General features: G+C 34.3%; 1 protein-coding gene across 4 annotated transcripts in view; it reads left to right on the top strand.

Annotated features, from left to right (window-relative positions):
• The first annotated feature begins 8045 nt into the window (after window positions 1-8045).
• The window catches only part of LOC120778946 (trichohyalin), a 185916-nt gene continuing 178194 nt past the window's right edge, over window positions 8046-15767 (top strand). For all 4 annotated transcript variants that reach the window (XR_005705591.1, XM_040111009.1, XM_040111008.1 and 1 more), the window contains exons 1-2: window positions 8046-8226; window positions 8393-8589. The gene's annotated coding sequence lies outside the window, so the exon portion shown is untranslated. The remainder of the gene's footprint in view (window positions 8227-8392; window positions 8590-15767) is intronic.

A 15767-nucleotide genomic window follows, 5' to 3' on the forward strand; every position in this document is an offset into this window, starting at 1 on the left:
AGTTTTCGAGAGAAAAGTTCTGAGGAAGATTTATGGTCCTTTGCGCATTGACAACGGCAAATACCGATCAGCTGTACGAGATATACACCGACATTGACATAGTTCAGGGAATCAGGAGACAACGGTTGCACTGGCTAGGTCATGTTGTCCGGATGAAAGAGAAGACGCCAGCTTTGAAGGTATTCGATTCAGTACCCGCCGATGGAAGCCGAGGAAGTGGAAGGCCTCCACTCCAATGGAGAGATTAGTTGGAGAAAGACCAGGAGCGGACCTGGATTTAGATCAGACTGAGAACTCTCAATTGTGTCAAATTAAAACTTCTGCACAATGCCATTCTCTAAATGTTCATCTAAGGGTTAATGTAAACTATAGAAAAGCAATGCCAATCTGTCCGTTGATCTGAAGAAAGCCACTTATCTCCCGCCTGTGTTTAGTCACAAAGACATTTCTGTGACAGATTTTTTTCATAAAAAAGCTTTCAAAACGACATTGTCGTATCTAACTTTTTTCGAAGTAAAAGTAATTCCGCCTGGAGGTCTAACATTTCAAGTCGTAGGTTCACAAATTCATGTTTTACTTAACAACTAATTCTGTCATGTCACCAAAGCCTTTTGGCGCGCAACTGTGCTTGTTGCTGATGCCGGCAAAAATGCTCATACAAAACAAAAAAAAAAACAGAAATTAAAATGAAAAACAAAATGTAGGCAATGACAAAAAGCATGAAACGCACTGAGCCTTCAGCGCCGGAGAGCTTTTGTGTTTACAAAATTAAAACGCCGAAAGCTGAACATTACAGAGAGCGTTTGTTGTTTGTTGACACGGAGAGCAAGCGCAGCTATTCTCTGCAATATGCACAAGCATGTAACTAACAGTATTTATGACTGCCACACAATGTCAACAATTTGAATAATTGCCTTTGACAGAATACAGGTGTGTGCACATACACACACATTTATAGGTATATTTAGTGTAATGTCTATAAATATTTGCTCGAATGATTTTACGCAGGAAATCAGCTGATTTGTTGCGTACGTTTGTACTACCTAAATATAATCACAAATAGATAATGTTGATTTAATTATTTGATTATTTTCATGTTCTGTTTTGTGTTATAGAATTTCATTAAAAGCATTGTCATTGGCAATGTCTGATTAATTTGGTTACAAGCGCAGCAAAGAAAATATTTTTAAACAATAATTGATTAAAAAAATATCATATAAAATTAGATTTCACAAATTTATGCTATGTAGTACATAGTTATTTTTGATGAAAATTACGGATTTGGTAATTTAAGAAAATTTTCGAATTTTTTTTTTTTGGAAAATTTTATAAAACGCCGACGGTTTTTATGAAAACAAAAAATACATTACATTTTAAAATTTTGAGGATTTATATATGTATATATATTTTAAGAATATATGTATATTAGAATTTCTGAAGAAACAAACTAAATATTTTCGAGCGATCTTCGACAGTGCTAAAAAAAGTACTCCACTGCTGCAGTGGCTCCAGCTATCTGCGTGGATGACATTTTTACAAAAATTCTCACTAAAATATGTTGTCCGCACAATGATCTAAGTTCGAAAAAGTTTAAAAAAGGGTTTTGAAAAAAAAGAAAAGATGCTCTCTGAGTTTCCTCAAGGTACCTTTACTTTATACTGTGTAGTATAAATAGTAAAATCAACTAAATGTTTGAAACTCCTGATTTTAGGTATAGGTTTTCACCAGATTTTATAAGGTTACAAGGAAAGGGGATAAGGAAAGGCTAAGGGAATTATTTATCCGATTCAATCCATTTTTTACAAACAGTCATACTATTATCAGAAAATAATATCCTAATTTCTATATTATATCTCACAGATTGACCACTATTTTCGATAAAAAGTTTGCAATATGAACCGGGGTCCACATATTCGGTAACTGTGGGTTTGAATCGTTTTGGTCTGATTAGGATAATTTTTGGTTATAAGGTGGCACATCTCAAAGACACTATTCGTGCAAAGTTTTAGCCGGATACATCGTATTGACTCTGTATTTGAATACTGGAAAGTGAAAGAACCGGATGGAATTTAAAATTGAGTTATATAGGAAGTAGGTGTGGAGTTTAAAAATTTTTAACTCACCGGTGTCTCGTGCTAATGTACTAAATTATTGCATTATCTTCGTCATGGCACTTTATAGGTTTTAGAATTATGTCGTTTTGTGGTCGTGGCAGTGGTTCCATTACGTCCATACAGGAACACGAGTACAAAGTTTTATTACAATATCTCAATTTTACTCATGGGCGGACAGACATACAAAACTATTATAATATAATACATTATAAATATATTATATATACAAATATTTTCAAGGCAATGATTGATTTTATGAGACCCACTTGTACATATGTACATTTCTTTTAGCAAAACTATAAAAAGGAGTATTTATTCTAATCGCTTTGTTTCTAAACCACCAGTTGCTGTGGTATGTTTTTACATTTACCCAAAAGCTTTTAGTTTGAAAATTTATTTGTTATTAATATTTCGAAGAAAATGTTGAACTAGGGACACTTAGTGCAAATCGCTGTAAAATACTCATGTTCTGTGATTTGTGATAAAATACCTTGCATATACTTGAGGGTTTCCTTAATTTTCTAAATAATATATTTCAGAAGTTTATTTATTTATATTTAAATACATATTTAATCTTGAAATAGACTTCGTTGATAGAAATATAAACCAGAAAATTGAGGTGAAACAAATTTATTGATTACAAATATATATGGTAAATAAATAAAGTCTTTGTATGTTGTTGTCTTACATCTTCCATATGCACAATCCTTGGTTCATAAAGAGTGACTTAATTCTAGATGCACTACTTAAAAAAAAACACTCAGAAACTTCAAATTGAATGGGGAGTGTTTATTATCATTCGAAAGAACATTTTTAGGCATTTATTTTTTGAAGATTATGTCTTTCAAATGTTTGGCTACGTCTCAGATGGTTAATCCGTTGAGTATAGTTTTCGATGACTCGTTCGAGCACTTCGACAGGTAACTGGGGTATGACATGCGTGCTGTTTTGCTCCAAGGCCTGTATCGAAGTGGGATTGTTCGCATAGACTTTAGACTTCACATGTCCACAGAGGAAAAACTCTGACGGTGTGATATCACATGGTCTTGCTGGCCAATCGACCGGCCCAAAACGTGAAATTGCCTGTTTAATGAAGTGTTATCTCAATAAATTCATAGATTGATGCGTTGTGTGGGAAGTGGCGCCGTTTTGTTGGAATCACATTTCGCATAGATCACGAGCTTTAATTTCAGACATCAAATACGTTACGTTCTCATCGGCATCATTTTTGAAGAAATGTGGACCGATGTTTCCACCGTTCCACAAACCTCACCAAACCGTTTTTTGGTGAAATGGTGAAATGGAAGCTCTTGAATTTCTTCTGGTTGCACTTCGTCCGAAATATGGAAATTTTGCTTGTTTACCAAAATTTGGCTCGAAAACGTCGGATCTTCTTGGAGCCCATAGAGTGTTGTCGCTTGTGAAGGTAGAGCGGCTTCTGTTCTTGCACAAGCTGTTTTTTATATGTTTTCAATTTAATATCTCGACGTAGAATGCGCCAAGTCGATCCATACGTAAGTCCGAGTTGCCGCGAACGGCAGCGAATTGACTCTCCACTGTCTTTGTGTACACTCTCAGTTACGGCTGCATGCTGGACGTGTTCTATCGAATATAATAATGGGTCTCAAGATGCAAATTTAATGTGGAACTTCGCTTTACAATCACTGAAATATGTATGTATGTCCTATTAAATTTTCTTAATATTATGGACCTACATACATACATACATATATGTCACGTGCTGACAAAGCTTTTTATAGGTCCATTCCATTTTCTTCTTCTTCCTTTTTCTTCGATTTGAAAGATTTCCCTTTATGGTATGAACTGTATGAATATTCTATGACGATTTACTAAGGCTACTTAAGATCTTAAGAAAACATTTTTATACTCTCGCAACAATGTTGCTAACGAGAGTATTATAGTTTTGTTCACATAACGGTTGTTTGTAAGTCCTAAAACTAAAAGAGTCAGAAATATAGGGTTATATATACCAAAGTGATCAGGGTGACGAGTAGAGTCGAAATCCGGATGTCTGTCTGTCCGTCCGTCCGTCTGTCCGTCCGTCCGTGCAAGCTGTAACTTGAGTAAAATTGAGATATCATGATGAAACTTGGTACACGTATTCTCTTGGCTCCATAAGAAGGTTAAAGTTCGAAGATGGGCAAAATCGGCCCACTGCCACGCCCACAAAATGGCGGAAACCGAAAACCTATAAAGTGTCATAACTAAGCCATAAATAAAGATATTAAAGTGAAATTTGGCACAAAGGATCGCATTAGGAAGGGGCACATTTGGACGTAATTTTTTTGGAAAAGTGGGCGTGGCCCCGCCCCCTACTAAGTTTTGTACATATCTCGGAAACTACTATAGCTATGTCAACCAAACTCTACAGAGTCGTTTTCTTCAGGCATTTCCATATACAGTTCAAAATGGAAGAAATCGGATAATAACCACGCCCACCTCCCATACAAAGGTTATGTTGAAAATCACTAAAAGTGCGTTAACCGACTAACAAAAACGTCAGAAACACTAAATTTTACGGAAGAAATGGCAGAAGGAAGCTGCACCCAGGCTTTTTTTAAAATTGAAAATGGGCGTGGCCTCGCCCACTTATGGACCAAAACCATATCTCAGGAACTACTAGACCGATTTCAATGAAATTCGGTATATAATATTTTCTTAACACCCTGATGACATGTACGAAATATGGGTGAAATCGGTTCACAACCACGCCTTCTTCCAATATAACGCTATTTTGAATTCCATCTGATGCCTTCTCTGTATAATACATATATGTACATTAGGAACCAACGATGATAGCGGAATAAAACTTTACAAAATTACGGTATTTGAAAAATATGTAATTGACTGATAATGAAATCTCGATTATCACTTTATCATGCGAGAGTATAAAATGTTCGGTGACACCCAAACTTAGCCCTTCCTTACTTGTTTTTTATTAAATTCCGAAGCATAATCGAAACATTATGCAACTTCTTCAATAACTCTACTACACACTCTCACTTAGACACTCACACTCCTCTCAATTACTAACGGTTGTAAGAGCTAATTCATTTGCCTGCAACCTTGACGACTTACACATTGCATGCGAATATTCTCGTATTAATTTCATGTGCTCATATAAATTTTATGCATGCCGCTTTTCAATTTCACTTCATTGAAGAATTTATTTTGCACTAAACCCGAAGAAATAAAACACGAAATGAGACAAATAACAATTGCAGTCTTAATGAATTGTCATAAATTTCGACGGTGACAAATAGAAAAAAAAACAAAGCCACACCTAAACGACTGCGCTGTGAGTGTGTGTGTGTGCTCTTAGCAGCCAATATAAAAATAAGTAAGAAATATATAATGACGATCGGCAAATGATGATCTCACCCAACTCAGCTAAATGGCGAGCAAGCACAGCGTATGCCACTGAGTATCCTGATTTCGTCATGTTTACTTACGCTAGCGCAATGTTTGTTGTTGTTGTAGCTGTTTTGCGGTTGCCGGCGCGGTTTGGTAGCATTAAGCGGCATTAAATAAAAAAAACATAAAGTTACAAACTTACATATGCACATACAGGCAATTTGTTGGTTACAACAACAACAACAAATAATAATATGTAAAAAATGCTATGAAAAAGCGAAATTGTGAATGAAACGAACGTAAGAAACTGGCGTAAATTGAATCAGTTGCCAGTGTTCATATGTATGTACATGTATATACATATGTGTTTGTGTGTATATGTATGCAAATGAAAAAAAAAACTATAAAAATCGACTTATGAGCGTTAGCGTATGTAATACGCAAAAAAAGTTTCGTAAAAAATTCCGGTATGAAAAAGCTTTGCACAGCAAACAAAAAGCAAATTTGTGCAAAAACAGTAAACAAATGCAATAGTGTGTATACATATGTGTATGTTAATATGAAGGCATGCACATCCGGTGGCCGCAAAATACAGTGCGTGTTGCTAGCGAGAGAGAGTGAGAGTGAGCAGTAGCGAGAACATGTTGCTAAGTAAGTAAAATGTTGCTTAATTATGTTGCTTGCAGTGTTGCTAGGGAAACAAGGTTTTAGCAAACAAACAACATACTGTTATCTTATAAATATTTTCTCCGAATTTCAATTATCTCAATAAAGCTCAGAGACTGCCGTTGTTTTCGGTAAAAATGACAACTATAGACACTAGAGTCCACATAATATGTTTATTAAGGATCTGGAGCCTTGAACAGTTGTGGTAAGATGATATACATACATATGTACATACAGAGGCACTATGTGCGCAAGGCTCTATTCCAGTAACTTCAATGCTGCTTAATTTACATATATTCCGAAAAGCAAAAGGTATAGAATTTTAAAATTTAATATAGGGTGATCCATTTCGAGGTTTCCTATTTTTTTAAGAAAAAACACAGATGCTTAAATTTCATGGGGAATGTTTATTATCAATGGAAAGAACATTCTTTGGGCATTTATTTTTTGAATATTATCTTTTCGAAATGTTGGCCGCAGCTACGTCTCAGACGGTCAATCCGTTGAATCCAATTTTCGATGACTCGCTCATACATTTCGACTGGTAACTGGCGAATTACACACGTGATGTTTTGCTCCAAGACCTGAATCAAAGCGGGATTGTCCGCATAGATTTTAGACTTTACATATCGCCACAGGAAAAGCCTAACGGTGTGATATCATACGATCTTCGTGGCCAATCGACCGGCTCAAAACCTGAAGTTATCTGCTCACCGAAGAGATCTCTCAATGTATTCATAGGCATTAAAGAGACGTCTATCGTGGCGCGTTAATGGTCGTAATTGACGTTACGCTCTCACCTGCATCATTTTTGAAGAAATAATGAACGACAAGAAACAACGGTTTGTGTTTTTTCTGAATGAAATGGCAACTCTTTAATCTCTTCAGGTTGCTCTTCATCCCAAATGCGGCAATTTTGCTTGTTTACATACCCAGTGAGCTACAAATGGGTCTCATCGCTGTACAAAATTTGACTTGATAACGTCGTTTCTTCTAGGGACTTATCAAGAGCCCATCGAGCGAAGCGATGTCGCTTACGAAGGTTCAGAAGTTTCAGGTCTTGGAATAAAACTCGTCAAGTAGTTCCATATGTCAATCCGAGTTGTTGTGAACGGCGCCGTAAAGTTGGATTTATTTACATTATTTTCTTAACACAAGCCCACTGTGCAACAATGTTGCTAGATATTGTTTTGCAACATTCAAATGTAAGAGCGTTCAAATCAATCAGTTAGCAGTTGATTTGTTAGCGGTTCTATTGTAATATTTAGAGTAGGCTAAACAACAAACAAAACAAATATTTGCCTGAAATCGAAATACAATGCTTTCATTCAACAAAAATAACTAAAAACACATTAAGTCCATTGCAATTTACTGGGAACCCTATTGAGCACCCACACTTTGGTGCAAATATGTATGTGCCATTGGAGCACATCACACACGCTTACACACACATTTACCTAACTAATTTGCATGTGACTGTTTACCGGCTTTTTTCCACGTCGAGAGAGCGATTGCGAGAGCATTGAAGCAACCAGAGAGCGCTACCATTATGCCGGTTTCAAAGCTTTGCATTTGCATTGACATTATGCTCTCAGCCACAGCGCCAACTCGCCGGCTAAACGTCAGTGAGTTTCGCGCAACAACAAAAACACAAATGCAAACATACAAATGGCAAAAGCAAACGAGTAAATGCAATGTTAAGGGCAAAGCAAAGGCACGTTTTGCCGCCAACAAACATAGCGGCACATACACAAATGAACCATACACTGTCGGCTCTCAAAGCGCGCCGCTGTACGCGCTCCGCAGAGCTCCATTGTGCTCTACAGCGTCTCGCCACATTTTTAACTTTCGCCTTTGCTGTATTTTGCTCAGTTGCGATTTCTTATTCGGTTAGTTTGGACGTGTCTAATAAAGTTGGCAATAAATGATAAATTTGCAATAAACAAATGTGTGTCCCATCGACGACTAAGCGTAACTGATTCGTAGGCAATTCAACGTATCTGTGGTCAGACGAATATCGAGTTGCCAACCGGAGAGTTGTGCGTTACGGTCTATTTTGTGTGAAAATTAGGTAATTTCAAATTTCCGGTAACTAGTGTTTTGCGGAAGTAAAACTGGTTGTTTGAAAATATTACAAAAAAAATTATTAAAAAATTATTCAAGGTGTTTTTTGTCAAAATTTATTTTTTGTGAATTTTTAACATTTTTCGTGCGTGTGATTTGGTGTTGAATTCAAGATTTTTTAACTCTCAAAATTATTGTTCGGAAAGTGTATGTAAAGTGTTGCAAATTATAAAAAAATAACAATTTGAGTATTCATATTCGAATGTAACAACAATAGCAACAAATTAATATTTGTAAATTGAAATAAAAAAGTTTGTGCTCCTGCTTTATGCCGCTTTGGTAGCTGATCTTGGAATTGTTATACAAAAAGGTGAGCTGAAACCGTTTCTAGCGCCATGTTTTTGTTTTTGTTAAATAATTATGCTAAGTAGGCATATAAAAAGTTCTACTATGTTTTTAGCTATACATATGCATCTGCACTGAAACTTATTATTTATCAGTAGAAAAAGTTGGCAAGAATAGAAATTAGAATTCTATAATGATTCTATTTTGCATAAGCGTTCAATTTTTATTCTTTTTATAATTAGTGTTCAAAGTTTAACTATAAAAACAAGAAAAATCAAATAATATCAATTTACTCTGTTGTTGTTGTTTGAAGTTGGTTTCGAAAGATATTAATCGTGTTTGTGTTTATTTAAATTAAAAAACTGCTGTTAGACGATTTAAGAAAATATAAAATAAAACAAAACCTCTGAAAATAATTTCAATCCACAAAGAATAATATTAATATTTATATTTAAATGCCATTATGGAGAAATAAATTGCAAGTAATGCTTTATTGTCACTATGCGTTTTCATAGCTAATCTTATTATTAGTTATAAAAATAACCGTTATTTACCAGTTATTTTGAATTGTGGATGCAAAAGTGAAGAAAAAAATTCTGTTCTTCACATTCGAAGAGTTTTCTTGACTTATGTATTAATTATACTACTCAACAGATCTAAGTGAAAAATTTGCGACTGATGTGCTAAGAGGTCTGTGGGGCATTTGAGGTGTCCTGATTACGAATTTTAGTTCAAAAATTTTCCATCACGTACAGTTATTTTTGTTTTTTTAGTTGTTGTTGTTGTAACGGCACAAAACATTTTTGAAGTAATTTCGACGAGTCGTGCCGGGTTGATAGTCCTTGGTTGAACAAAAATCCAGGTCCATTCCGGTTAAGCAGACCCCACTGCCCTGGGAACGGTGGTAGTTTGATGCCTATACCCCTTGACTAGAACACAAAAAATTCGATTTTTATTATCATTTCCGGTTTTAGCAAACCTAAATTTGCAAGGCTCTAATAACAGAACCGCATAATGACTGTAAACTAGTGCTATCAGTCGTTTAGAATCAAAAAAAGTTTAGAATAAAATAAAAATAATTGTTTGAAATGCAAAGCTTAACATTTTGACTTTCTTCCTTTCATAAATAATTTTTACAGTGCTTACAAAAAATTATAAAACTTTTGTTTTAAGGGGCTAAATACACTTATATGTCAGAAAAACCGTTTTTTATCATTTATTTTGAAAGTGTAAGTGATCTTCAACGGATTTCCGAAAAAAGGTATTTTTTGCTTAAAATATCTCAAATCCAAAAACCTAAAACACTTATTGTTGCTAAAATTAATACAAGTAATAATAGAAAGAATTTTATTTTTAACAAAATGGCGATAAAAAATATTTTTATAAATTTAAATAAACAAGAGGATATTTTTATTTTTTATAAATACATATAAACGATTTTATTTTTAATTTTTATATAAAGAAGTGGATATTGATTGTTTCTTTTTAATAAAAAATAGTTTTCGTTTTTTTATAATATAAATATATTTTTTTTGTAATTTCTAAAATTAAATTGACTTTTTTTATTTTTTTTTTATAAAAAATATAATTTTTTTTGAGGTATTTATAGCTAAATAAGTGGTTATTGGATATTTTCAACAGCTATCTCAATTAACGATTAATTAATTTAATTTTTTTACATTAGATTTAATAGAGAAAGCTCGTTAAACGAATTTTTAATTATAGAAAAAATAATAAACAATTTTAATGTTGAAAAATAATTGTAATGTATAATTAAAAAATGTGGCTTTAAAAAAAATTGTTAAAAATTGAAATTGCTAGTTTATTATAAATAAAAAAATGTACCGACTTAAGAAATTAAAAAATTAATTTGATAATTTAATTAATTTTTTTACTTTGTAATTTTGATAATCTTAATAAAAAAATAAATTTTAAATATCTTACACCAAAAATCGGTTTCAAAAATTTAAAATAAGTTTTGATACCAAATTTCGGATTAAAAAAAATATAAATCCTTAATACAATATTATTAAAAATTAATAAAAGCAGTTTTTTAAGTGAAATTTCAAACATCTTCTTAAAACTAGTATTGAAATAATTAACAATAAGTACAACAAGTTTAGACAATTAACAATAAATTTTAATCCAAAATTCAGGATTTAAAAAAATATGAATCCTATATTTATTATTAAAAAATAAAAAAAATATTTTTTTCAATTGAAATCTCCAAAATCAGTATTAGAAATAACTTTGAAAGAGCAAATATCAGGGTTGAAAACAAAAAAAAATTTTAATCCCATGTTTATAATTAAAAAGTAATTAAAAAATTAAAAAAGGTATTTTTTTTTTTGAAATTAAAACTTAAATTAATTTGCAGTTAAAAAAAATCTGTATGAAAATATTATTTTCAATTAAAACTTTGTCAAATATTTAAAAGATTCGCTATCCTGGTTCAAACTAAAAATAAAAAATAAAAAAATAGTTCAATAGTATTATAGTTTGGAATGTTATATTGAGATACAATATGCATAAAAATATATTTAGTTTTTTTATATTTAAAATTTTAATGAATTTTTGAAAAATTAAAAATTAGTTGTTCAAAAAAATTATATTCTAAAAAACTCCTGAGTTAAAAATTAACAATAGCAAGATCAATGGTTTAATTTTTCTGGCGCTTTCAGTGTCGAGTGCAACAAACACCGCCTTCTACACTCTGCAAGTTCAGCATTTGCTGTCAAAACCAAAATAAGTATTAGCAATTCAAACAAAAATAAACGAAAAAGTAAATACCATTTGCTAAAAAGATTATGATTGAATGCATTAACATTTATAAGCAAGCAGATGTATCACTTCCTTCGGTCGCATATATCAGCCGACAACGCCCACCGAGTGTCTCAAAATTTAAGACTAACCGATTAAGCCTTGAAAATAGCAGCATCCTCAGCAGCATTTCGAAAAATACCTGAGTATATTACAAAGCAAAATATAAATGAATGCCATCGTTCACCGGCAATTGCTTAAAAGTGAAATGAAAACAATGAATTCATGAAAGAAGAGTGAAATGAAAATGCAAAAAATAGCAAGCAATAACAAATTCGTGTATAAAACCACCGACTGGCACCTTTGAAACGTGTATGTGCATAATTCTTTTGTGTAAATGTGTGTTTTTGTATGTGTATGTGTGCGTGTGTGTAAGCGCGTGTGTGTTTTTGCAGCGCGACGTGCCTTCTCAAAAAGCACAAAATACATTAGAAAATATAAAAATGCGACCAAAGGTAAAATGCGAAAATATTGCATAAAACAAAAGCCGTGAAATGGTAACGACGGCGACGGCGACGACGCTGAGCAATGAGAATATCAACGTGCCGCAAGCAACAGGAGCAACAAAAGCGTTTTGTCTGTCCGCTGTTGCTACTTCTTCTTCTTGTTATTTTTTGTTATTTTTAAGCTTCTTCTTATTTTTATTGCCTCTTTGCTTTTTACGGTTCGAAATACGAAATAAAATGCTGACAGGCGGAGGAATCTCGCGTGTCACTGCTTAAGTACAATAATAACAACAACGAAAAAGGTGAAGACGTACAATATATTGCTCCTGTGGACCTCAATATATCTATATAAATATATATCTTAATATATACTTACATACATACACATGTACAACAACACATATGTACATATGTACGTATCTGCTTAGTTGCATTCGCTCAAGTGGCAGTATTGTGTTATATAGTATGTAAATGATTTTGTTGTTGCATGAAATGCTGCTCGCAGCGCAATTCAACGCGCAGCGCCGCTCCTTTGCCAATTTAACTGTGAATCTTATTTATTTTTGGCAACGGCCAAAGCGCTGACACACTCAACACTGCAGTCATCGCATTTGCTGTTGCTGTTGATGATACTATTGGCGTTCTGCTGCACTGCATATACATACATGTATGTATATGTACATACATACGTATGTGTTTGTGTGATTGTTTTTATAGATAGTACCTTTGCTAAAATTGTTGCTGCTTGTGGAGGCAGCCCGCCAACGGCCTGCACTTATTCCCGATTTTATGACTCTTCAGCTTGCTTCACTATAGAATTTGCGAGTTTTTACTTTTTCTTTGTTTGCTTGCCGCATAGGTGGGAATGTATTTTTGACTAAAATTGACCTGACTTTTGCAATTTTTTGTTGTGTTTTGCTCCTCATCTTTTCGGTATTTTTGCAATTTTTGAGTGTATTTGAATATGGAGAGCGAAGGCAGATTTTGTTATGTGTTATATTTTTGAACAAAAGTTATTTTTTAGAGGAATTTTGGTTTCAAGATACATATGTTTTTGTTGCTACTATGATGCATGTTTTAGCTGTCTAAACACTTTTGTCAAACCTTATTGCATTGAAATTTTTATAGTTTACCTCCAAACGGAAGAGGTAACGTCTGCTAAATTCTTCGATTGTTGCCTTTGCAGTAAACAACTTTAGATCCTAGTGGAGAACATCGTTTCTCACATAGAATGGGGGCTCCTATGTTGCGCAGAAATTTATCTTGAAAAGCTTGAATTACTTTTAAAATGTGAATTCGATGCACCTCCCCAGATTTGAATGTCATACATACGTTCAAATTGGCCTAAGTATTGCCTTATAAATAAGCAACTTATTCTTCAGACTGAGGCGGGATCTTGGCTTAAGGAGCCAGCATAGCTGCGTCAACTTTAATCTTAGCTGAGTTCTTTTACGTGATCTTTCCAAGTTCTTGTCGGCTATAGCCGTTTAAGTGATGTCTACATCAATAATGAATAAGTTATTTCCAAGTGTGTCTCCTATCAGTTGTAATCCCCAAATATTGGCGCATGTGTTTGTTGGTAACTACTGACCATATAAAACCACTTGAGGGCAATTTTTGTCTATACTACTTGTACGGACCTTTCGGTGTTGATGCCAATGTTCCATTTGGTGAGCCACGGTTCTAGACTATTCAATTGCATCTGCAGTTTTCTCGAAACAGTATTAGGGTAGCAATGATGCTAGTGGTGCAGTATCAGCAGCATAGGTTGGCCTCATAGTGCATTCAGAGTTTATCACTGGAAAGTCAACTGTATGGTGCACTGCGGCATGCCAGCACGAGAAGGTCTCAGCTCCGACTTAGCATAATGGCATCTATGCTTGGCGGAGATCAAGGAGACAGCAGAGCCAAACTGATGATTCGGAACAAGCTGTTTGTCTTCCAACACTGGCAAAAGCCTGTAAAAAAATATTCCTTCAAATACTTTCGAGATAATGAATAGTAGACTAATTGGTCGACCAGAATTAACCAGATGTTAAGGTTTTCCGGGTTTAAGAATTAAAATAACCGCAGCACATTTCTATTGCGATGTGAAAATGACAAAGTTTGAGCATTCCGTTAAAAAGTTTGGCAATCATGCTGATTACGTTTTCAGGTAGCGCTTTAAGTTCAAACACATTCATTCTGTCACAGCCTGGTCACTTTTTGTTTACCAATGCTTTGATCCCCTCCTGCACTTCGACAGCATCTAGTTCAGCAATTCCATTCGACAAAAAACATCGTAAAAATTGGTGACTGCCGCATTGCTAGATCCATTACTAAACTCCTTAGGAGTAAACGTGTTTTGGAGGTGTGTGGCAAACACCACGGCTTTCGCTGCATTGGTCTTCATTAATGGCCTCTCTGGTTTAAAATTTGAAGGCATCTAGATATAGGCTTATTGTTTTGTCTAGTCGCATTCTACAGATTGTTTACTGGATCTTCTGGTTTGGCAGCAACCAGAAACGCCTCTAGGGACATGTTGCGCAATTTCCAAAAAAACATGCTTCAGCTCCCTTCTGGCACGAAATGGAAAAAATGGAAATAGGTGTCTCTATTTTCACTCCAGATACGATGATTTGCAAAAGATACATATATTTTCATGGCCGTTAAGCCTCATTTTGACCAAATTTAAAGCCAAAAATGCAATGAATACCATCGATCCATCACCTTATTCACCACATTTGATTCCATTTGATTTTTTTATTCACCGAACGGAAATTTTTGCCCTTCGTGGAACCCGTTTTCAATCGATCGAAGAGAAAAAATCGCTGAAGGAGCTGAAGGCCATCCCAAAAAGTGCTTATGAAAAGTGTTTCGAAGACTGGAAAAATCGTTGGCAATAGTGTATTACATCTGGGGATTAAATGGAAGGCGACAAAATAAATATTGATGAATAATTGAATATTTTGCGTTTTATTTAAAATTTCCGGGTATTTTTTTTTATTTATATAGAAATATGAATAATATATGAACAACAAAATATTATAATAGACAACATTTTTATACAATATTCATTTGATAACAAGCATCCAAACATAAATACAAAACATAAAGATGAAAACTTAGTAAACACTTTGCAACGCAATGTAGGCAAAAGTAGGCACAAAGCAGGCCAGAGCTAAATAGCGTGCGCTAAAAGCGAAGAAGCAGATTCGGCGCATGGAGCGCTAATTAGGCGGCAAAGCGTAAAGCAAAAGGAAAGACAAACACATAGCAACAACAACAAATGAATGGAATGAAACGTATTTTCAGTTAATTAAAACGAATTGAGGCGAAGCATTGCTGCACCCAACTACTTGCTGTTGTTGTTATCATAGTTGTTGTCACTAATGTTTTTGTTGCTATTGTAGCTGATAATGGCACAGCCAGCACTATTGCCAACAAGGTGTCAGTGTCAAAGCCACTGTCAATTAGATTTTCACTCAAAGTGCCAAATAGAAGCGCCATCCTCATCATCGGCGGCCAGTCAACGCTTGCATTTCGCCGTGGCGAAAGTGGCCAAGGGTTCGCATTCACAAATACAAACAAACACACAATCACACATACATGTACATACATAAGTCAACGATGTCATTGTTTGTATTTCATCAGGTAATGCTGTAATTTCTATTATCATCGCTGCTGATTATCAGCGCAGCTAAGCGAGCAAACAACACGAAGACGGAAGTCACTTCAGGCGGCAGCTTTTGTGAATTAATTCTATTTTCAGCTCATTATATTTGAGAAAGATACTCGCAAACGGCGTTGATTACTCTTTTTAAGTAACAGCAACAACAACAACAACAAGTATAAATGTGTAGCACGCAATGATCCAAAGTTTAGATTCTTAACTGAGAGGGGTAAACTAATGATTTAGACAAATGCGCGGAGCGTGAATTTTCGCTGCGAAACGAAA

This window comes from Bactrocera tryoni, chromosome 5 (assembly GCF_016617805.1).
Source record: "Bactrocera tryoni isolate S06 chromosome 5, CSIRO_BtryS06_freeze2, whole genome shotgun sequence".
In the NCBI taxonomy this organism is placed as follows: domain Eukaryota; kingdom Metazoa; phylum Arthropoda; class Insecta; order Diptera; family Tephritidae; genus Bactrocera; species Bactrocera tryoni.